Genomic DNA, 25,197 nt, shown 5'->3' with positions numbered 1-25,197 from the left:
CAGCCAGGACCAAGTTCACCTACCAAGGAGTGCAGTTTCAATACCAAGGAGAGCAGCAGAATTCCAGAGGAGGAGAAAGCAAAGCACGGAACTCATGGCTTTATCCCCATGATTCTTTAGCCTTGCAGTTAATTTAATTTTTTTTCTTTTTCAATTTTTTTTTCTCTTCTTCTGCTAAATTTTTTAACTTTTACCCTTTTCTTTTTTAACGTTTTTTAACTAGTTTATCTAATATATATATTTTTTTCCTTTTTATATTTTTTCTTTATTGGTTTTGTTTTTTTAATTGTTTCTTTTTTCTTATTCTTTTTTTTTTTTTCTGAAACTTTTTATCCCCTTTCTCCCCCCTCACGATTTGGGATCCCTTCTGATTTGGCTAAAGCATATTTTCCTGGGGTTGTTGCCACCCTTTTAGTATTTTACTTGCTCCTTCATATACTCTTATCTGGACAAAATGACAAGGCGGAAAAATTCACCACAAAAAAAAGTAAAAGAGGCAGTACCAAAGGCTAGGGACCTAATCAATACAGACATTGGTATGTCAGATTTAGAATTCAGAATGACGATTCTCAAGGTTCTAGCCGGGCTCGAAAAAGGCATGGAAGATATTAGAGAAACCCTCTCGGGAGATATAAAAACCCTTTCTGGAGAAATAAAAGAACTAAAATCTAACCAAATAGAAATTAAAAAAGCTATTAATGAGGTGCAATAAAAAATGGAGGCTCTCACTGCTAGGATAAATGAGGCAGAAGGAAGAAAGAGCGATATAAAAGACCAAATGACAGAGAATAAAGAAGCTGAGCAAAAGAGGGACAAACAGCTACTGGACCACGAGGGGAGAATTCGAGAGATAAGTGACACCATAAGACGAAACAACATTAGAATAATTGGGATTCCAGAAGAAGAAAGAGAGAGGGGAGCAGAAGGTATATTGGAGAGAATTATTGGAGAGAATTTCCCCAATATGGCAAAGGGAACAAGCGTCAAAATCCAGGAGGTTCAGAGAACCCCCCTCAAAATCAATAAGAATAGGTCCACACCCTGTCACCTAATAGTAAAATTTACAAGTCTTAGTGACAAAGAGAAAATCCTGAAAGCAGCCCGGGAAAAGAAGTCTGTAACATACAATGGTAAAAATATTAGATTGGCAACAGACTTATCCACAGAGACCTGGCAGGCCAGAAAGAGCTGGCATGATATATTCAGAGCACTAAACGAGAAAAACATGCAGCCAAGAATACTATATCCAGCTAGGCTATCATTGAAAATAGAAGGAGAGATTAAAAGCTTCCAGGACAAACAAAAACTGAAAGAATTTGCAAACACCAAACCAGCTCTAAAGGAAATATTGAAAGGGGTCCTCTAAGCAAAGAGAGACCCTCAAAGTAGTAGATCAGAAAGGAACAGAAACAATATACAATAACAGTCACCTTACAGGCAATACAATGGCACTAAACTCATATCTCTCAATAGTTACCCTGAATGTTACTGGGCTAAATGCCCCAATCAAAAGACACAGGGTATCCGAATGGATAAAAAAACAAAACCCATCTATATGTTGCCTACAAGAAACTCATTTTAAACCCAAAGACACCTCCAGATTTAAAGTGGGGGGTGGAAAAGATTGGCTAATGGACATCAGAAGAAAGCAGGAGTGGCAATCCTTAGATCAATTAGATTTTAAGCCAAAGACTATAATAAGAGATGAGGAAGGACACTATATCATACTCAAAGGATCTGTCCAACAAGAAGATCTAACAATTTTAAATATCTATGCCCCTAACGTGGGAGCAGCCAACTATATAAACCAATTAATAACAAAATCAAAGAAACATCAACAATAATACAATAATATTAGGGGACTTTAACACTCCCCCTCACTGAAATGGACAGATCATCCAAGCAAAAGATCAACAAGGAAATCAAGGCCTTAAATGACACACTGGACCAGATGGACACCACAGATATATTCAGAACATTTCATCCCAAAGCAACAGAATACACATTCTTCTCTAGTGCACATGGAACATTCTCCAGAATAGATCACATCCTTGGTCCTAAATCAGGTCTCAACCGGTATCAAAAGATTGGGATCATTCCCTGCATATTTTCAGACCATAATGCTCTGAAGCTAGAACTCAATCACAAGAGGAAATTTGGAAAGAACCCAAATACATGGAGACTAAACAGCATCCTTCTAAAGAATGAATGGGTCAACCAGGAAATTAAAGAAGAATTGAAAAAATTTATGGAAACAAATGATAATGAAAACACAATGGTTCAGAATCTGTGGGACACAACAAAGGCAGTCCTGAGAGGAAAATATATAGCGGTACAAGCCTTTCTCAAGAAACAAGAAAGGTCTCAGGTACACAACCTAACTCTACACCTAAAGGAGCTGGAGAAAGAACAAGAAAGAAACCCTAAACCCAGCAGGAGAAGAGAAATCATAAAGATCAGAGCAGAAATCAATGAAATAGAAAACAAAAAAAAAAACAATAGAACAAATCAACGAAACTAGGAGCTGGTTCTTTGAAAGAATTAATAAGATTGATAAACCCCTGGCCAGACTTATCAAAAAGAAAAGAGAAAGGACCCAAATAAATAAAATCATGAATGAAAGAGGAGAGATCACAACGAACACCAAAGAAATACAGACAATTATAAGAACATACTATGAGCAACTCTACGCCAACAAATTTGACAATCTGGAAGAAATGGATGCATTCCTAGAGACATATAAACTACCACAACTGAACCAGGAAGAAATAGAAAGCCTGAACAGACCCATAACCAGTAAGGAGATTGAAACGGTCATCAAAAATCTCCAAACAAAAGCCCAGGGCCAGACGGCTTCCCGGGGGAATTCTACCAAACATTTAAAGAAGAACTAATTCCTATTCTTCTGAAACTGTTCCAAAAAATAGAAATGGAAGGAAAACTTCCAAACTCATTTTATGAGGCCAGCATCACCTTGATCCCAAAACCAGACAAGGATCCCATCAAAAAAGAGAACTACAGACCAATATCCTTGATGAACACAGATGCAAAAATTCTCACCAAAATACTAGCCAATAGGATTCAACAGTACGTTAAAAGGATTATTCACCACGACCAAGTGGGATTTATTCCAGGGCTGCAAGGTTGGTTCAACATCCGCAAATCAATCAATGTGATACAACACATTAATAAAAGAAAGAACAAGAATCATATGATACTCTCCATAGATGCTGAAAAAGCATTTGACAAAGTACAGCATCCCTTCCTGATCAAAACTCTTCAAAGTGTAGGGATAGAGGGCACATACCTCAATATTATCAAAGCCATCTATGAAAAACCCACCGCAAATATCATTCTCAATGGAGAAAAACTGAAAGCTTTTCCACTAAGGTCAGGAACACGGCAGGGATGTCCGTTATCACCACTGCTATTCAACATAGTACTAGAAGTCCTAGCCTCAGCAATCAGACAACAAAAGGAAATTAAAGGCATCCAAATCGGCAAAGAAGAAGTCAAACTATCACTCTTCGCAGATGATATGATACGATATGTGGAAAACCCAAAAGACTCCACTCCAAAACTGCTAGAACTTGTACAGGAATTCAGTAAAGTGTCAGGATATAAAATCAATGCACAGAAATCAGTTGCATTTCTCTACACCAACATAAGACAGAAGAAAGAGAAATTAAGGAGTCCATCCCATTTACAATTGCACCCAAAACTATAAGATACCTAGGAATAAACCTAACCAAAGAGACTAAGAATCTATACACAGAAAACTATAAAGTACTCATGAAAGAAATTGAGGAAGACACATAGAAATGGAAAAATGTTTCATGCTCCTGGATTGGAAGAATAAATATTGTGAAAATGTCTATGCTACCTAAAGCAATCTACACATTTAATGCAATTCCTATCAAAGTACCATCCATTTTTTTCAAGGAAATGGAAAAAATAATCTTAAAATTTATATGGAACCAGAAAAGACCTCGAATAGCCAAAGCAATATTGAAAAAGAAAGCCAAAGTTGGTGGCATCACAATTCCGGACTTCAAGCTCTATTACAAAGCTGTCATCATCAAGACAGCATGGTACTGGCACAAAAACAGACACATAGATCAATGGAACAGAATAGAGAGCCCAGAAATAGACCCTCAACTCTATGGTCAACTCATCTTTGACAAAGCAGGAAAGAATGTCCAATGGAACAAAGACAGCCTCTTCAATAAATGGTGTTGGGAAAATTGGACAGCCACATACAGAAAAATGAAATTGGATCATTTCCTTACACCACACACGAAAATAGACTCAAAATGGATGAAGGATCTCAATGTGAGAAAGGAATCCATCAAAATCCTTGAGGAGAACACAGGCAGTAACCTCTTCAACCTCAGCCGCAGCAACATCTTCCTAGGAACATCGCCAAAGACAAGGGAAGCAAGGGCAAAAATGAACTTTTGGGATTTTATCAAGATCAAAAGCTTTTGCACAGCAAAGGAAACAGTTAACAAAACCAAAAGACAACTGACAGAATGGGAGGAGATATTTGCAAATGACATATCAGATAAAGGGCTAGTGTCCAAAATCTATAAAGAGCTTAGCAAACTCAACACCCAAAGAACAAATAATCCAATCAAGAAATGGGCAGAGGACATGAACAGACATTTCTGCAAAGAAGACATCCAGATGGCCAACAGACACATGAAAAAGTGCTCCACATCACTCGGCATCAGGGAAATACAAATCAAAACCACCATGAGATATCACCTCACACCAGTCAGAATGGCTCACATCAGTCAGGAAATGACAGATGATGGCGAGGATGCACAGAAAGGGGAACCCTCCTACACTGTTGGTGGGAATGCAAGCTGGTGCAACCACTCTGGAAAACAGCATGGAGGTTCCTCAAAATGTTGAAAATAGAACTACCCTATGACCCAGCAATTGCACTGCTGGGTATTTACCCTAAAGATACAAACGTAGTGATCTGAAGGGGCACGTGCACCCGAATGTTTATAGCAGCAATGTCTACAATAGCCAAACTATGGAAAGAACCTAGATGTCCATCTACAGACGAATGGATAAAGAAGATGTGGTATATATACACAATGGAATACTATGCAGCCATCAAAAGAAATGAAATCTTGCCATTTGCGACGACGTGGATGGAACTAGAGGGTATCATGCTTAACGAAATAAGTCAATCGGAGAAAGACAACTATCATATGATCTCCCTGATATGAGGGAGAGGAGATGCAACATGGGGGGTTAAGGGGGTAGGAGAAGAGTAAATGAAACAAGATGGGATTGGGAGGGAGACAAACCATAAGTGACTCTTAATCTCACAAAACAAACTGAGGGTTGATGGGGGGAGGGGGGTTGGGAGAGGGGGGGTGGGGTTATGGACATTGGGGAGGGTATGTGCTATGGTGAGTGCTGTGAAGTGTGTAAACCTGGCGATTCACAGACCTGTATCCCTGGGGATAAAAATATATGTTTATAAAAAATAAAATTTAAAAAAAAAAAGAGGCCATTTGGCTCAGGTCATGATCCCAGGGTCCTGGGATCGAGCCCTACATCAGGCTCTCTGCTCAGCGGGGAGTCTATTTCTCTTCCCCTCTCTTTGCCTGCCGTTCTGCCTACTTGTGATCTCTGTCAAATAAATAAAATAAAAATCTTTAAAAAAAAATGGGTATTGAATTTTACCAAATACTTTTCTGCAAAAACTGAGGTAATCGTATGATTCTTTCCTTTATTCTGTTAATGTGGTTCATTATAGGGGCGCCTGGGTGGCTCAGCTGGTTAAGCATCTGCCTTCAATTTAGGTCATGATTCCAGGATCCTGGGATTGAGTCCCGAGCCAGGATCCCTGCTCAGTGGGCAGTCTGCTTCTCCTTTTCCCTTTGCTCCTACCCTCAGCTCATGCTCACTCACTCACTCTCTCTCTCTCGAAAAATAAAATAAAATAAAATGGCCTCTTAAGACGTTTTTCAACTCTTCAAAAAGTTTTGTAAAATTGAGGCTATTTTACTGTCATAAATATTTGAAAACATTCACCCATAAAGCCATTTGATCCTAGAGTTTTCCTTGTTTAAAAAAAAAAAAAACTGAATTAAAGATTCAATTTCTTTAGTAGATATTAAATTGTTCCATTCATCTATTTCTTCTTCTGACCATTTTGTTGTATGTATCAAGAAATGTGTTTATTATATCAAATTTGGACTTTACTTTTGAAATATACTTTCACTTTGTATAGATACCTAGGTTAGCAATTGTCTTTTTCTTTTTTTTAGATTTTACTTATTTATTTGAGAGAGAGAGAAAGAGCATGGGCATGAGCAGGAGGGAGCAGACAAAGGGAGAAGGAGAAGTAGACTCCCTGCTGAGCAGGGAGCCTGACTCCAGACTCAGTCCCAGGGCCCTGGGATCATGACCTGAACCGAAAGTAGATCCTTACCCAACTGAGCCACCCAGGTGCCTCAGCAGTTATCTTCTTTCTGCACTTTTCTTTTCTTTTCTTTTTTTTTTTTTTAAGTAGGCTCCACACCCAGCATGGAACCCAACACAGAGCTTGAACTAATGACTCTGAGATCAAGACCTTAGCTGAGATCAAGAGTCAGATGCTTAACCTATTAAACCATCCAGGCACCCCATCCCTTCTTTCTGTACTTTACAAGACACCATTCTATCATCCTTTGGCTTTCATCAGATTCATTTGAAAAGTCAGCTGCTGTTCCTTTGAAGAGATCTTTCCTTCCTGTGTCTTGTCAAGAGTTTTCTGTTTGGGTTTCATTAAGTTTTACTCTAGTATGCCCACATATGATCTGCTTTCTATTAATCCTGTTTGGGCTTTCTTGAGTTTCTCAAATCTGTGGTCGGATGTCTTTTATATATTTGGGGAAATTCTTAGCTGTAATTTCTTAAAATACTGTTTGAATTTCATTCCCTCTTTCCTCCTTAGCTCAAATTACATAAATATAAGGTGTTTTCTTTGTATTTAATATCTATTTAATCCTTTTCTTTTCTCCATGCCTTAGTCTGGGTATGTTTTACTACACTATTTTCCAGTCTACTAATCCCTTCTTCTGTGGTATCTAATTTTATCTAAACACATACACTGAATAAATCAGTTTCTATTATTTTTTCAGTTTTAGAATTTCTATCTATTCTCTTTCTATAAGTAACAGTTCTCTGGTGAAATTTTCTATCTTTTCATCTATTATCTTGAGCATATTGGCTCAGTTATTTTAAAATTAATTTCCTATAACAGCAAAATCTAAATTACCCATGGGTGTGTTTCTATTGTTTTTTTCTCTTGGTTTTTAATAATTTCTCGTACATGATGCTCTTTTACTAAATGCTGGATGTCAATGAAAGATATTCCCTCCTTCCAAAGAAGATGCACAGCTAGAATGGGAACAGATCATGCTGATAGAATCGGAAACTGATGTGATTTGAAGATGGATTTTCTATCTTTTTTAAGTACACACCATCAGCCAAACATTTTTACTGTGGGGTACAAAATATATACAATACAAAATGAATTATAATTCAATAATTAGTTGAGTTCATGTAACTTATAAGATGTACTTGGGCAGTTCCCATATATAGGTGTTCCATGTGCATGTTTATATGAATTTTATCTTTCTTGTTTTTCTTTTTTTCTCTTCTGATCCCAGGCCCTCTATTTGCAGGTACCCTCCAAATCCCTAAAAAAATCTTCCCTGAAATGCATATAAGCACATGTGTACGTTCTGTGTCTCAACCCATGTTAGAGATTCAGGATGACACAGCCCAAAGAACAGGAATCCCTTCCCCAGTGCTGCTTCTAAGAAATAAGAGCTATCAGTGGAAAGCTTCAAGGCAAAATTGAAGAAAGGAAAATAAAATGAACAGTGATTTACTCTTTTAATCAATTTTAGACCTCAAGAAAGTGTCAAATGGCTCTAAAATGAATGGGCTAATGGAAGTCATTTAATTTATTAATTCTCTTTTTTTTTTAATTTAACATATAGACAGAGATCACAAGTAGGCAGAGAGGCAGGCAGAGAGAGAGGAGGAAGCAGGCTCCCCGCTGAGCAGAGAGCCCGATTCGGGGCTCGATCCCAGGACCCTGAGATCATGACCTGAGCTGAAGGCAGAGGCTTTAACCCACTGAGCCACTCAGGTGCCCCTAATTTATTAATTCTAAGACAAAAATTACACTGCAGGTATCTTTTTCCAAAGGAACTTAGCTAAGGAGATGACTTGTTTTCTGCTGAATGAACGGAATTTTCCTTTCAAATTAGAGAAATTTAAAGCACTCTGGCTTTTGCATTTGTTAAAATAGTTTCCAAATGTTAAGATATTCCTTATGGTTCTAAACAAAGAAAAAAAAAAACACGTTTTGAAAATAAGACTTCCTGGATCCGTTCAGGTCTAAAAGAGAATATAAACTTCCTGTATGTTCCATGAGGGCACCACACTGTTTGCTATATTCAGTGACATATTATTCCCTTATCTGGTGTGCCACAGATGTCCAAAATAATATTTGTTAAATAAATCATCAAATCAATGAATTAAGAGAAAACGGACATATCAATACCTTCTTGCTTTAATTTTCTGTAAAAAAAATACATATTTTAAACTATTTTTAAATAATAATAAAACTGACATGAATATATTTCCTAAATTCCATACAGCCTTAAGAGAATTGAAAGTTAGAAGTATGAACAAAAACCCAAATTCAAAAATTTTACAATTTAGGGATTGACTTTTCCACTGTTGCCAGACACTGCCCCCTCATGAATTATATCAAAATGCTCCTGTGTTTAGAAATGAGTACATGAACAATGAAAAGGAAATACTACAGTTCAGTCCATCTTGCAAAGTAATCTACACCAGCAATATGCAGTATTTACAAAGGCCCTAGAAGTGTGCCTCTCACACAAAAGATACGCAATAAATGCTAGTTGCCATTTTTAACATCAAATAGTGGGAATCATTCATAAGAAGCAACACAAATAATTCCCAGAAGAAAATATCAAATACCACTGGAATGTGAACAGAGATAGTAATAAATGACTCTATATTACAGGTGAGAAACATCTGAAGGTTTTTCAATTAAGTAAAACAGAAACCTTGAGTAACAATTCTGGAGATACAAAGGAAAGGCCTCAACCTGTGCAGGGGAGATAAAAAGAGACACAAGCAGAGAACCGCAAGCAAAGGAAACCATGTGTGTGAGAAGAAAATGCAGACATGCAGCCAGCCGTATGGTGCCTATTCAAAGACCTTCCCTCTGCGGTGCCTGAGCTAAGGGTACACTGAAGGTGGCCTGAGAGAGCAAAGGGCGGGTCACAAAAAGGCATTTATGTTACATGAAGAAATACAAATGGGAACAAAGAGCTAAAAAATTCTAGTCTAAGCTAATACTAACTGAAAAGTAGGTGAGGATGGCATCTGTAGCCTCTAGGAAAAAACAGACTATCCGGGAACAATCAAAATCTACAACCATACTTACTTAACTCTCTACACCAAAGGAAATTAAGATGGAAACAAATAAGAACCAACTATAAATATTAATGAAGAAACATTAGAGAAGACATTTATAACCAACACAGTCCATCTTTGATTTTGGGGGCGGGGAATTATATCCAGCTCTCATGTGCAAACATCAGCAAACCTGCCTTGATCCCATGCTGTATTTTCTCTTCCAATTATAGTTCTGAAGAAAACAAATTTTTACTTTGAAAAACCACTAAATTTAGTAAATTCACCCATGTTCTTCAGTCATAAAATTCTGTATCACAAGATCATTCTTCTTATGTTGTCTGGAAATGATGAAATTGTTCAACAAGTATTTATCCCCAACTGCTGCATGTCAGTTACAGCTGCTAGATGCAAGGACAAGAAACTGAAAGAAGAACTCACATTTTAAAAGTACCTATTTGCCAGACACTATTTTGGGTGATTGTAGCTCTTTAATCCTTACCAAAAAAACTTACTTTCATTTATACATGAGGCTTCTGGGCCTCAGGGCCATTAAGTAAAGGGTCTAGAATGTAGACCCTAATCTGACTTGAAAAGACCATGTTCTTTTTCAAATTCCATGAAGATAAACATAAATAAAACAAAACTCTTGTCCTCCCCAGCTGAAACTTGGGAGGAATACATGCTTATAGTCCCTTTGCCTAAAATATTCTCCCCTCCTCTGAATTTTCATTTGGCAAACTCTTCTTTCAAACTGAAATTCAAATGTCATCTATTTTAAGAAATGTTCACCAGTTCCCTTAGGCAGAGCTGTCTTTGCCCCTTCTCTGAGCTCTGGCATCTGTCTTCAAATCCCTGTAAGGAATATATCAGATAGCACCATGGCTGCTCTGTTTATAAATCTGATCTTGGGCAAATTGTGTTCATTTTGCTCCCCTGGGACCCAGCCCACTGCCAGGCACAAAGTGGCCAATGAAAAAATGTTGGGTAAATGAACAGATGGTGGAAATCACCCAAACAGAAGTGCCAGTTTAAACTCTGAATGTACATAAAAGCCTCTGTGAAAAGTGTATAAAGAAAGAAAAGATGGCTCAGGGCAAAAGACTGGGAAAGGTCTACAACAAGGTGGAGGAAAGAGAGAAATCAACTAAGAAAAAATAAACCAAGGAGAGAACCAGAATTGGGCCACAGATCAAATGGGACATTATTACAAAGAGGATGGAAATCAATGGTCTTAAATCACTGTAGACGCTCAAGGAAAACAAAAACTAAGAAAGTAACCAATGAAAATGGATAGGAAATCAGCAATAACCATGGAAAGAACAACTTTAGTAGAATAGTGGGTTGGAAGCCAAACTGCAGAATCTAGACCACTGTCAAGAAAGAGGCAGTGGATCCAAAAAATCTAACTGTAAAGAAAGAGGAAGAGGAACAGAAACACAAAAGACAAGTGTACGCAAAACAGAGATCTGCATTCAGAGAAATATACCCCTGTTCCTGACTTCGAAGTACAGATTCAACCTTATGCCTCAATATCCACCAGAAAACTGAAATCCGGTCCAACTCAATGTGCCAAACACAGAAAGAACACATAGGAGAAAAAGCTAACGTTGAAGATGATTAAACCAATGTTCAAAGAATCAACAAGGTCAAAGGATGGATGGAAAATAAAAAGCAAAATTTAAATAAATGCAAAGTCTTTTTGAGTGTGGTTTCAGTTATTTAACTAAACGATGGGTATGACCTGGCAATACACAGATACAATCTGAAAAGTTATCTCATCTTTTGACCCAGTAAATTGCACTCAGAGAATTTAACTTAAGGAAACAATCCTAAAAAATAAAAGTTATGTATTTAAAGGTGTTCTTCACAATATTATTTAGATAACAAAAAATACAAACAACTAAATGTCCTATAACATAGGGAAGTTATTAAAAATAAAAAACATTCACTCAATGAAATACTATGCAGTACTTAAAAGTGACAATTTATTTAGACACTTTCTCAATGTATTAACTTGTGCCTAAAAATCTTGGTAATAAAATAGGACAATGTTTATAGTAAATAAAAGCTCACAATACTAAACCACATACACATAATATGAGTATTGTATACTCACTGTATAGAGGCGCTTTGAAAAGCAGGGAACAATGACACAAAATGGCTAAGAGAAGAAGAGTACTTGTGTTTGGTAATGAAGGGAATGTACTTCCCACACTGCATTCAGTAATATACTATCGCAAAATAACAATAACAGTAATAAACACCCTTCATCAACAACAGCAACAAAAACAACTTGGGCATATCCAATTCAGTAAGTGCCCACAACATTTTTTCTTTTTTCCCACTCTGACAGCATCCCCTCCCTCTCACCCTCCCAAAGGAAGAGAAGAACGAGCATCAGTGCCAAAGGCAGCTACAGAAGCAACTCCCAGAAGCCGGCATCACACTCAGGAGACGCCGCTGCACCTAATTCTCATTTTTTCAGATACACTACATGTTCAAAGAAACTTCTCTAATAACAAATACAAATACAAATACAGAAATGATCCCTGAAAGCATAGTCTTCCCACATACAACATCTTTTTTTAAGAGTTTATTTATTTATTTGACAGGGAGAGAGACAGCAAGAAAGGGAACACAAGCAAAGGGAGTGGGAGTGGGAGAGGGAGAAGTAGGCTTCCTGCTGAGCAAGGAGCCTGATGCGAGCCTCGATCCCAGGACCCTGGGATCATGACCTGAGCTGAAGGTAGATGCTTAACTGAGCCACCCAGGTCAGGTGTCTCTCATGGCAGCATTATTCATAATAGCCAAAATGTGTGAGCAACCCAAATGTCCGTCAACTAATGAAAAGATAAAATGTGGTACATTTGTACAGTGGTATATTATTTAGTTACAAAAATAAATAAATAAAAGGATGAAGACTTGATAAATGTTATAATATGGGTGAATCTTGAAAACATGCTTAGAACCCAAACACAAAAGAGGAAATATTATACGATTCCATTTACATGAACTGTCCAGAATAATCTACAGAGACAGAAAGACTAGTGGTTGCCAGAGTCTGGGAGGGAAGGGGAATAGGGAGCAAATGTTTAATGAGGACAAGGTTTCTTTAGGGGATGATGAAAATGTTCTGGAATTAAATAGTGGGGATGGTTATATAACATTGTGAATATATTAAAATCACTGGATTGCACTCTTTAAAATGATTTTAAAAATAAAATGATTAAAATGTGAATTTTATCTCAATAAAATCGTTAATTTAATCATTTGTGGCATAATCTAACCTCTTACCAAAGTAAATGTCAGAATGAAAAGATAATTCCAATTAAATGATAAATAATAAATCATTTTTTAAATGTGGGTACCCTACTTATTAAAAAACAATATATCCTTTTAATAAACCTCAATTATAGACATTGAACAGTTTCAGACTACTTTTGTTTATATTTGCTTCGTCTAGCTCTTTACCCTTCCAGCTATGTTCTTCTTTTTCTTTAAAATCTCATCTGATGTGGGGCACCTGGGTGGCTCAGTTGCTTAAGCATCTGCCTTCCACTCAGGTCATGATCCCAGAGTCTGCTTCTCCCTCTGCCCCTCCGCCTGCTTCTGCACTCTGGTTCTCTCTCTAATAAATTAATAAAATCCTTTAAAAATAAATAAATAAAATACAATCTCATCTGATGCAACAACATATGACACTACAACAGCACAGGGGAAAAGGGAAAAAAATAATGCTCACATTATTGGAAGCTTATATTGTGGACTGTTTCAAGATATAAAATTCTGAACACTGAAATAATTTTTCAAAATCCTATAGGTTTACTTTTCAAAAAGACTTTAACATGTTGGGAACTACTAAAAGCAGGCCTCAAACAGTGGTTTAGGAAAAAAGAAATAGAAAGCGTACCCCACAACAAACACGCATTAAACAGAAACATGCATAAAAGCACTAATGAAACTGGAGACTAATGGAAATGACATGATTATTTGACCTTAACATAAAATGAAAAGCTAATGATATGGATTGAAATCCGTCTCTTTTCAATAAACTAATTAAGAAGTTTTTTCCAACTATACCTATAAGAATAACCCCTCAGTCCTTCATTTTGCTCTAACTAAATAGAGAAGGGAAGAGTGAGGTGCGTGTGTGTGTGTGTGTATGTGTGTGTGTGTGTGTTGGTGGGGGAAGGTAACCAGAGTCTGATTCTGCTAAAATAAGGAAATCATGGGCCACCTGGGTGGCTCAGTAGGTTAAGCCTCTGCCTTCGGCTCAGGTCATGATCTCGGGGTCCTGGGATCGAGCCCCGCATTGGGCTCTCTGCTCAGAGGGGAGCCTGGTTCCCCGCCCCCCTCTCTCTGCCTGCCTCTCTGCCTACCTGTGATCTCTCTGTCAAATAAATAAATAAAATCTTAAAAAAAAAAAAAGAAGCCCTCCTTTCTTCTTAAAAAGAAATTAAATAAATATAATAAAATAAAATAAGGAAATCATTACTTCAAATCTCTAAAGACCCAACGAGTTGCTACACTGCACTCACGACTCTCCCCTAGGACTAGCTACAACAGAGTAATGCCATATACAGATCCTCTCTCTAGAGTGCCAAAGTAGTTTTTATTTTAAAAGAAAGAAGAGTTAATTAGCCACCATCAGTGGTTCTCAAAATTTAACATTCATGCAAATCATTTGGGGATCTCGTGAAGAGACAGGTTTTTCACACTGGTGGTTGCCAGAGGGAAGGTGGGTGAGAGGATGTGTGAAACAGAGGAAGAGGATTAAGAGTACGGTATCTGGATGAGCACTGAGAAATGTACGAAATTTCTGAATCATTATATTACACACCTGAAACTAACACAGCACTATATGTTAATTATAATTGAATTTTAAACGGAGCTGAAAAAAGAAGCAGATTGTTATTCAGCAGGTCTCAGGGAACAGCCTGAGATTCTGCAGGGCTGCTGGTACCTAGAACACACTTCAAGTTGCAAGGATCCAGAAGGAATACCACATGTAACACCAAGAATGTCCTGAAAGGCAAAAAACCCAGCCTGCAAGGCTTAAGTTCCTCACTGTCAAAAACCACCTAGATCTTATCCCAGAAGATCTGAGACTATGGTGCTTACAGACTGGAGATACTCCATCACAGGGAATTATAAACAATGAGACCTCACTCCGCCAATGGTTCCAGAAAAAGAAATGACCAATGATTCCAACAGTTCCCAGGTTCGTCCTAGCTTCACCCAGAAAGATCTGGGTCTTCAACTCTACAACTGGTCTCAGCCAGCATCAAATGAGCAGGAGCCTCTGGCGAGGTTGACAAAGACTTACTCCAGCCATGTGCCTTCCCCTCATAGCCTCCATTCCCACTCTAATAAACAACCTCTAGGATTGAGAGCAGGCCAGGTTCTCCTCTCTCTCCATCAAGCCTTCTGGTTCAAACTCACTTTACATTCAGACTTCATTTCCTCCAGAAATGTATTTCCAGAAAGCATTCTGTGACCCTCGGCAGGCGGGCAGGGTGTCTGTACTGTGCGCTCGCACGGCACTCCAGGACTCGCCCACTGCACTCAACACTCCACACTGCGCTGCAAGGCTGGCTGTCTCAGAACGCTTTTCTCCTCAAGAAAATCCAGCCCTGGGGCGCCTGGGTGGCTCAGTGGGTTAAGCCGCTGCCTTCGGCTCAGGTCATGATCTCAGGGTCCTGGGATCGAGCCCCGCATCGGGCTCTCTGCTCGGCGGGGAGCCTGCTTACTCCTCTCTCTCTGCCTGTCTCTCTGCCTGCTTGTGATCTCTCTCTGTCAAATAAATAAAATCTTTAAAAAAAAAAAAAAGAAAGAAAATCCAGCCCTTCCACACTAAGGCACCCACTGTACATAATGAGTAAGCTTTCCTACTCTGCATCTAGAATGGCACTCTGGAAGTACCACCTCTGGGAGAACTGATAAAATAGTCACTAAAGTCTCTTTCTACACTCTGGTTTAGAACCAGATCCTGCCTATCTTATTTCATACCATGTTCCCAAGGTTCATAGTAAGCACTCAACAGCGCCTTCACGGGGCGTAGCATGAGTGAAGGAGCCCACCCTTGCTGACAGACCATATTCGAAACCATTTACCTCAATCATTTGTTCTGTGTTTCTAACCCATGAGAAATCTCCTTGGTTCCTGACCATCAGCTCACTTCCCACTTAAAGCCTTACACTCCTCCCTTTGAACTGATCTTTGTCACCTGCCTCAAGCACAGACCTTTATCTGACCTACTACTGTCCTCCTCTACCACAACCCGTACCCCGGACAATTTTTCCAATGACAAATGGGCCTAGTTTGACACTAAAAAGGACTGAGTGGAGAACCACTTATCTTCTCTCTGATCACTGCAAGCGCCAACTCCATGCTACCCACTGCTCGAGTGAATGGCAACAAAGGCCTGAAGCATAGGGGCAGAGCACGGGAATACTGGATGAGAAACCGAGTAACGCAGACGGAAGGAGAGAAAGCCATAGCTGCAATTAAGGTGGCCAGAGTGTTCTGCATTCACCTTCCCCTGCTTCCAAGAATATTACTTAGACCTTAATCTGCAACATTGATTTCTAACTTGATCAAAAAGGCACTCTAACTATGCCAAACACATATAAACTCTTACTAGCAAACAGCATTCACACAGATCATTAAAGAGGATAACTAAAAAAAAAAAAAAAAAAAAACAACAAAAAGCCACAGAATCCAGTCAAATAACTTCCAAGAACCCACAAAGGTAAAGACTCTTTAGAATTTTCTGACTTAAAAACAAAAGCCTCAAGAACTAAAAGCTTGAATTGCTGCCCTGGAGTCAAAATAGGAAGACACAGTTGTCATGATGCTAGGCTGAGAGCAAGGGGCCTGAGCCGAGGTGCCCACAGTGCTCTGCTAGGGCAGGGGCAGCGACGGCCTTCACGATGTCTAACCGTGCCTCTAGAACATGGGTCTGCCAACGATTGCTCATGAGCCAGACCTAGCCATCTTTGTAAATGAAGTTTCACCAGGACATAGCTGTTTTTACACTATGGAGACAGAGTTGAGAAGTTGCAACAGAAACATGGTCGGCAAAGCCTAAAACATTCACTATCTGGCTTTTATAGAAGTTTGCTGACTCCTACTTTAGGACACACTACCAAAAAAAATCACCATCGGGACATCTCCCTGCTCCTGGCCAACTGTCCCTAGTGCACTGTGCTGCTAACACCTGATCTGGTCTTCCACAGAGCAGCTCCCTGTTTGCACGCTCGGTTCTGTGTGCTGTGCTCCCACTTCACCCTCTTACCACCCAGACGCACCTGCATCCAGCATTGGTCTAGTTCATTCTCAGTAACACATTCTCAAATGCTAACTCTGGATCCATGTGTGATTCTACTAATTAAATTTTTAAGTAACTTAGGTATTTAAAAAATCTTTCACAAAGACACATTCATGTGAGCAAGAAACTCCACCAGAGGCCCCATCTCTGGGAAACCCAACCTAAGATAATATATAGTTAGGTCATGATTCTCTCACATCAAAAACAATTGTAACTGTCATCTCTGGGTCTTTTTTTTTTTCTAAGTAGGTTCCAGACCCAAGGGAGAGTTTGAACTCATGACTCCTGAGACCAATAGCTAAGATGCTCAACCAACTGAGCCACCCAGGTACCCTGGGTCTTTTATTCTTGCATCACTCACCACCCATTCTTAACCTCCTTCAAGCTCCCTGGTGCCTGGATGACAACAGCTGAACTCCTTCACCAGCACGAAGACACTTCAGGACATGAGCTCCCTTACCCTCCCGACCACCATCTACCAGCCTGGCCTGGTCTCCTGCCACAATAAATTCTACCTTACATTTTAAGCTCCAAAACACTAAAATCTCTGTACTACTCCAAATCTACCATGTCCCTCTCCCTAGTTGCCTAAATTTATAATATAGTTATATACATGTCGTAAATCATTACTAGTTTCTATAAAACATGGGATAAGATATACCTTTTGCAATTTCTAAAAACTGAAAGATTTAACAACAGCAGTAGCAAGCAATAATTTCACAATACTACTAGTAATGGTAATTTATATATATTACCAAATGTCAGTACATTCCCTTAAAACCTAACTTCCTTGCCTTTCACAAACAAAAACTGTACCATTAACTTAATTCAAGGATGAACAAATTTACTTTGCATCGCATATTTTACTTTCAAGCCAGAATTATATAACTAAATGTGATCTTAAAGACCACCTAGATCTTCCAGCTATTCCTGAATTCTTTTTTCATTAGTGGGGATGAATTTGCAGTAAGTGATACAGAAACTGTTGCCTGATGTCCCTAATGACCAATGGCACATACTCGTCAAGGCTATTAAGAACGCAATGTAAGAGCAATCTAATTAATACAGTGGGATAGTCATTAGGGCAATTCACCAGCTATATCCTGCCATCCCTACTTGCAGACACTTGGGAGGATGACACTTCTTGGCCCTCTTGAGGTTGGGGAGGACCAGGTGAATCATTCTAGCCAAAGACTGTAAGTAGAACTGATGGAGTCATTTCCGGGCAAAGACATTTTAAATGTCCAGGGCTCCGTTTTCTTCTGCCACAGAAAAGGGGAACATTCCTGATGGCAGCTATTCCATTCAGCCTGGGCCCTGGGGTGAAGATAATAAAAAGTGAGGCCCTAGGTGATCTTGATGGGCAAAGAGCAAAAGAAAAAAAAAATGTTGCTCCACAGTATAACCTTAGCTACCACAGAACTTTCCAGCAATTTAGACACTTCAAAGGAATGCATAGTGACACACCAACATTTTACATCAACATTTTATATCTACTATGAATAAATGTTATCAGTGGTAAATTCAAGAGCTGAGAATAGTAAATGTGAGTTATTACGTGCTCTTAGCTGAACTAAGGGAAGAATTATCATAGTATGTGACATTTCTTAAGCAATTAAAATGTGCCAGCATTGCTGTTAAGTCCTTTATCTACATTAATTCATTCTGTACAATGAAGGTGAATTTCACAAAACCATCTCCATGGAGTTACAAAGGACTGAATTAGTTTTCTAGCAAATAATCCTGAAATATTAATTGGGAGTTTCCCAGCACAAATAAGCTACTCTATCCTTAAATGATACATTCCTTATTTTAGACATTTCAATTTGAATTATGGAGATCTGAAGGCATGTTTAAAGCAGGCAAGAACCTGAAATATTTGATCCCAGAGCTGGCAATAATGAAGAAGAAAAGATGATTGTTAAAAATAGGCTTGTGTATATAACAATTTGGGGAAAATCTGATCATGGTAGTAGATATACCTTACCTACCATACTCCTGTGGGTGGAGGCTTCAAAGACCTTGCCTTCCATCATTAAGTACCTTCCAAGTCTTTTTCAGGCCTGCCATACGGGCCAAGAAACCAAACAGTTCTAAGAAATCCTAATTCCACTGGAATTGAGAACAATCCAAAATGATAGTGGTTATATAAGAGATTGGATTAAATATAATCTAGTATGATGGGTGCATATTTAAAGAAGAACTTGGAAGACAAAACTTTAAAACAATCACTTGAAGGAAAAGCTAGTTGTCAAAGGAAACAATTTACTGTATGAGACCAATTTCATGTGACCATAAGAAAGTCTGGAACAGCCCCTGAAAATTGGGGATTAAATGTGCACTTTGATTTTTTTTTGTTTGTTTAATTTAGAACAAGAGTAGTAACTCCTATTAACACTTCCTTTGTTCTTTCAAACTTGTTATTTCTTTCTGTGCCAATCTTTTCTAAAATACCCATCCATGCTTCTATTATTCTTCTGCTGAAGTATAAGTTTGCATAAAAATAAGTTTTCTTAGTGACTGTATCATAGACATTTTAGAAAATATAGAATAATTATCCCCACTTCTCCACCCTCCTTAATTCATGTATAGACTTTGCTCTGTTGTAAATTAAGTGAAATAATCCTGTCCCAAGAGGAAATTAGACTTTGCTAACAAAGTGCTTAATTGGTTTATTCCGACTGTATCTTCTCAGTCTGATGGAAGTACTCAACAGATATCTGGAGGATAAATGAACAACATTATAGGTTCCCAGTGGGTATCAATATATCAAATCAACTTCAGCCTTTCTTACCATAATTTTAAGTATTCAGACAAAAAAATATATAGAAACTAATTTCCTTTTTTTTTCTTTTGAACATTTTATTTATTTATTTGACAGAGAGAGACACAGCGAGAGAGGGAACACAAGCAGGGGGAGTGGGAGAGGGAGAAGCAGGCTTCCTGTCGAGCAGGGAGCCTGATGCAGGTCTTGATCTCAAGACCCCAGGATCATGACCTGTGCCAAAGGCAGACACTTACCGTCTGAGCCACCCAGGCGCCCCCAAAGCAAATTTTCAACTGTTATGCCCCAATAATGGGTCCGTGATTAAAGGAGAGAGACTGATATAAAGCGAAGGTCAAGCAAAACTTTATTTCACGCCAAGCATCAAGAATCTAACCAAACGTTCGGGGACGCACCTCTTACAAAAGAGGGCAACCCTTCTCTGTTTCACAGACTAGTTTTTAAGGGCAAAGGCCATGTGGTCGGGCCTGGCCAGGCACAGGTGGCCAATGAGATTGTAACACACAGGAAACTCCACAGTGATGCTAGGTGACCAACTGAGTTACAATTTATCCTAGTAGACATTTGACCCAGCCTATCACCTTGGTTGGGATTGGCGCTCAAAAGGCTCCCAAAGGGCGGGGCCCATACTCCTTGATAACCAGGGAGACAGTATGCATACCCCCACTGATCGGATGTCTCCACCTGGCCAGACCCACGCCTGTATTTGAGCTTTGTTACCTGAGGCTGGTTTCTGGGACTTGTCTCCAAGTAAATCCCCTGGGGGAAGGGGAGCAGGGACAGTTTAACTTTAATGAAAGCCTCTTGCTGAATAGGTCCTTACACAACGAGTAGGAATTTCACTTGAAATCCACCCCTGACTCTTCAGCTAGTCAGATTCTGTTTCACACTGTGGAACGGTCTAATTGAGTCTCATTTTAATATGCTCCTGTCTTTCTCCTTTACTCTGATTTTCTCTGGGTTACTCAATATGGCCGCATCAACTAAGCTGCTCACCCTAGTTCCCAATCAAGCAAGGTAGGCAATATTTTAAACAGCTTTGGCTCCTCCTATAGGAGGCCTTAGCTTTTAACCCACCTCCTAGCTCCAAGATACCAGAACTTAATTCTGGGCTCCCAAATCTCCCTTGGCACAACCAAAAAGAGGCCCAGAATTCTGGCTCCCAGGGTTGGTCTTCTGCTTTGGTTCTTGCTCCCAGTACCACTCTAGCCAATTCTCCTAGCTCGGCAATCCCCGACTCCCAGCCCAGTGGCTGCCTCTACCAGTCTGTTTACAATAAGAGAGTCCATATCTCTGAACTCAGGCCTCTGTCCCAAAGCGCCAGAAGGACTCACCTCTTACATGACAACTGCCCACTTGCCTTCTGACTAACTGGGCCACATGCCCCCAGGAATCTGTGATCTACTGCTGGCTCAGGATGATAGCTGGGTCTGTAACCACTTGTTCAGCAAGCTGTAGCTCTTGATTTAACTTTATACTTGGGTCAGCTCTCCTAGTATCTGATGCACTACCTCGAACAGATGTCTGGTAAGGTTACAACACATTCCCAACACCTGCCTTCATAATGCCCTGAGAAGCTATCATACTTGTCTAGTCTTAAGATAAAACCACTAGAATTCTGGGGTAGCTGGGTGGCTTAGTTGGTTAAGCACCTGCCTTCAGCTCAAGTCATGATCCCAGGGTCCCGGGATGGAGCCCCGCATCAGGCTCCCTGCTGAGCAGGGAGTCTGCTTCTCCCCCTCCCTCTCCTCACTGATGGTTCATTCTCTGTTCTCTACAATAAATAAATAAAATCTTTAAAAAAATAAAAACAAAACAAAACAAAAAAACCCACTAGAACTCTAGTTAATTTTTCCTAAGTTGTCTGTTTTCTAAGAATTAATACTAGGCCTTTGGTCATTTCAATTGGTAAAATCATCCTTTTTACCCATGAAGGCAACTCAAGATACTACCTAATGCTAAGGCATGTATTACAATTTCCTGGATCTATGTTGATTTTTATGATACTTGACAATATCTAGCTATAGATTTAATAACTCTCTTCTTTAGATCTCTGAAATAACAAATAGCAGTGAGATCATGAAATAAGAAGAAATGAATCTGAATCCCAACTCTGCCATTCCCTACTTACATATTACCTAAATAAGTAAAATGTGTAAGCTAAGACTCAAGTTTCTCATTTACAAAACTGGGAGAGAGACAACAGCAGACTAAATGGTGTGGGGCACTAAATACAGTTCCTGGTATACAGTAAGCACTGAAAAGTTAGCAATCATCCAGCATCCACAGGGTCAATATATGCTTACTTGTGATGTACTATCCTGGAGTATTAAAAGAAGGAAAATAACAGGATAAACTTATTATAATTAATAAAAGATGAAGGACAAGGTTCTTTAATGAGTATGAATGAACTTGATGGGACAAAGGAAAGAAAAGGAAAAAGAAAGCGAGTACAAGAGGCAGGACGAAGATCAGATCAATTGCAAAGGAGGGGCATTTACAGAGAAGAGCAGTATCTGTGGGATTCTGCAAAAGGGGTCAAGGCTGTTGGTCTCCCTGGAGGGCAGGAGCTTGGGAACTGCTTTTCTTTACCAATATCCAGGGAGCCAGGAGAGGGGCCCGCAGCCCTCAGCCAATGACATGGCAGAGAGAGCCTTACCCCACATATTCCTCCCTGAAAGTGGAAATGTCCACAGTCCTCTCTTGCCAAATTGTTCTCAACCCAAGGCATTCTCATCCTAAAACAAAACCAAACCATCCTTCAAACCTCACTGCAAATATAACCTCCTCTAGAAAATTGTCCCCAGTTCTCACAGAGTGTGGTGCTCCCATAACAACATGTATTTCTCTTGCTATTGTGCAAACCATACAACAATTGTTTCCATTCCCATCCCAGCCAGCCGACAAGCTCCTTAACAGCAAAGCTGGGACCTTTTCCAGACAGTACCTCCAGCTTCAAGCACAGGACAGGCTGGCAGGAGGATGAGAAGCCAGTAGGTATCCTGCACAGTTCTAGGCAGAATCCCCAGGACTCGTGTAACAGCCTAATCCTTTGGAGGACATGTCTCCCTCACTTTGAAAACCTGAGGAAAACCACAGACCCTCTCCCTAAAAAAATGCACACGTACACACACACACACACACACACACACAGACAAGGGAAAAATAAACCCTACAAGAGCCATAAGCTAAAAGTCATGAGATCTGGGTTCCACTCCCTGGTCCTGCCAAAAGCTCCAAGCTCTCAAACAAGTCACTTAATGTCCCAACTGGCAAAGTGAAGAAACTATCTTTTGCCCCACAACCATCCTTCTTGAGATGTCTGTAATAAAAACTACACACATATGCTACAAACATGGAAGAATTCTGAAATTAAAATTGTTATATAAGAGCAAATTATTGTTTATGATTGCCTCACAGCTTGATTCTTTCACAGCTATCTGTTTTGCCAAAAAAACATGCTGTGAAAGAAATTGACTATTTACTACTACAGCTAAAAGAATTGTTGTTTTTTTCTAAAACCCCAAAGGCCCTGTAGTTTACATACCCAAGAGGGGTGAGCAGCACAACAAGCATAAAGAAGCAAAGATGAATAATCCAATTAATTCACATTCGCTCACACCATTGACTACAGATTCCTCTGATAACAATATGCTTTTGTACTAACAAACCTGTAATACAATTGGCCAGTATGCTTTGAGATGTTTATATCCTACATGTCAGGGATGCTTGAGGACAGTCTGAATATTCTCTTCTCTCTAGTTTGACCCTGTCACCAACAACTGTCACAGGTCTCCCCGCTTCAGAATGGGAAGCTGTGAAATACTTACTCTAACTAATGAGGCCTAAGGGACATACCTAATGGGCTTGCTCATATGAAAAGCAATTGTCAGGCAGTCACTGTGAAGACCCTTAGGAGCTCCACAGAAAAGGGATAAGCAAGGAGCCCCGGCCAGCCTCTACATTCCAAATCTTCTGAAAGCTAAAGAGGGCTTCACTTCCCCTCATCTACTCCCAGCAACTCAAAGGGTCCTCCTTGCCAGTCTAAGCCTCACTCTGTATCCACAGCAATCCCCACCCAAGAGGATGTTATCAATAAAGACGGGGCTCAGTATCCACTAGATCAAAATACATCTTCCTAGATCTGAGCAGATCCCATGGATTCTGAAAGCCTGAGGTTGTTGACACCCATTTCACTGGACCTCTGCCCCTCTACATCCTCAGAATGCATCCGCCTTTTCTCTAAACCAGGCACAGCTGGGAAATTTTTGTTTTGTTTCACAGAAGTTGTCTTTTGAATGTTTGCAATATGTGATATCTGCTATTTCATTCCTGATATTGGTGACTTGTGCCTCTTTACATTTTTGTTAGTTGTACCAGAGGCTTATCAATTTATTGACTTTATCACAGAACCAGCATTTTCTTTCCTGTCTTCAATTTCATTGACATCTGCATTAGACACAGATGAAATTTAACCAGCATGGTTCACACCCCCTGAGGCAGGAGCACGGGTCTCTCCACAGTCTCCTCGATTGACCGCTAAATGCTGGCCTACCCAAGAACTCAATACTCAGCCTTTTTGCCTTCAGCTACACTCTCTAAGTGGTCTCATCCACTAGCATGACTTTAACACCACACACATGCTGATGACTCCCAAACTTACATCTCTAGCTTCAATCTTTCCTTGGAGCTAGGTTCATTTGTCCAAACATCTTGTTTTGCTTGTTTCTTCATTTTCAGTCATTTTTATGACTTTACTGACATACAGTAAACTGCATACATTTAAAGTGCACAAACTGATTAGTCATGACTTACATACACAATTATGAAACTATCCATCAAGATCATGAACATGCCCATCACCCTCAAAGCTGCTTTGGGGCCCCTTGGTAATCCATCTCTCCTGCTCCTGCCCCAGGCAACCAATGATCTGCCTTTTGTCCATACAAATTAGTCTGCATTTTCTAGAGTTTTATATAAATGGAATTATACAGAGTGTATTCTTTTTTGCTTAGTTTCTTTCATCCATCATAATTTATTCTGAGATTCATCCATGTTGTTGTATGTATCAGCAGTCCATTGATTTTTCTTTTTTAACTGCTGAGTTGTATTTGTTGAATAGGTATAGCAAAATTGGTTTTCATGCTGATGGACATTTGGGCTATTTCCAGTTTGGGGCTATTCAAAAAAAAGCAGCTATGAATGCATATACAAACCTTTATGAGGACAAATGCCTTCATTTCCCTAAGGTAAATATCCAGGAATGGAATGGCTGGATCATGGTAAGGTATGTGCTTAACTTTTTAAGAAACTGCAAAACTGTGTTCCAAAGTGACTATATCAATTTTTAGTCCCACCAGCTGTGTATGAGGGTTCCAGTTGTTCCATATCCTTCTCAACACTGGTTTTGGTCAATCATTTTAACGTTCACCATTCTAGCAGTTTTATAGTTCTACCTTGTGCTTTTAATTTGTATTATTTGTATTTTCTTTTTTTTTAAGTTTTATTTATTTATTTGACAGAGAGAGAGAGATCACAAGTAGGCAGAGAGGCAGGCAGAGAGAGAGGGGGAAGCAGGCTCCCCACTGAGCAGAGAGCCCGATGTGGG

The 25,197-nt window shown here is 39.4% G+C and overlaps 1 protein-coding gene and 1 non-coding gene across 4 annotated transcripts in view; both read right to left on the bottom strand.

Annotated features, from left to right (window-relative positions):
* Positions 1-25,197, bottom strand: part of DIS3L2 (DIS3 like 3'-5' exoribonuclease 2) — a 355,877-nt gene that overhangs the window by 248,872 nt on the left and 81,808 nt on the right. The window lies entirely within an intron of this gene.
* On the bottom strand, positions 11,818-12,039 carry LOC125096503 (small nucleolar RNA U3). The gene has a single exon (XR_007126212.1). It is a non-coding gene; the product is annotated as a small nucleolar RNA U3 (small nucleolar RNA).

The sequence above is a fragment of the Lutra lutra genome, chromosome 3, assembly GCF_902655055.1.
Source record: "Lutra lutra chromosome 3, mLutLut1.2, whole genome shotgun sequence".
NCBI lineage: Eukaryota > Metazoa > Chordata > Mammalia > Carnivora > Mustelidae > Lutra > Lutra lutra.
The sequence above is the reverse complement of the archived record's forward strand: the minus strand, read 5'-3'. Positions and strand labels throughout refer to the sequence as shown.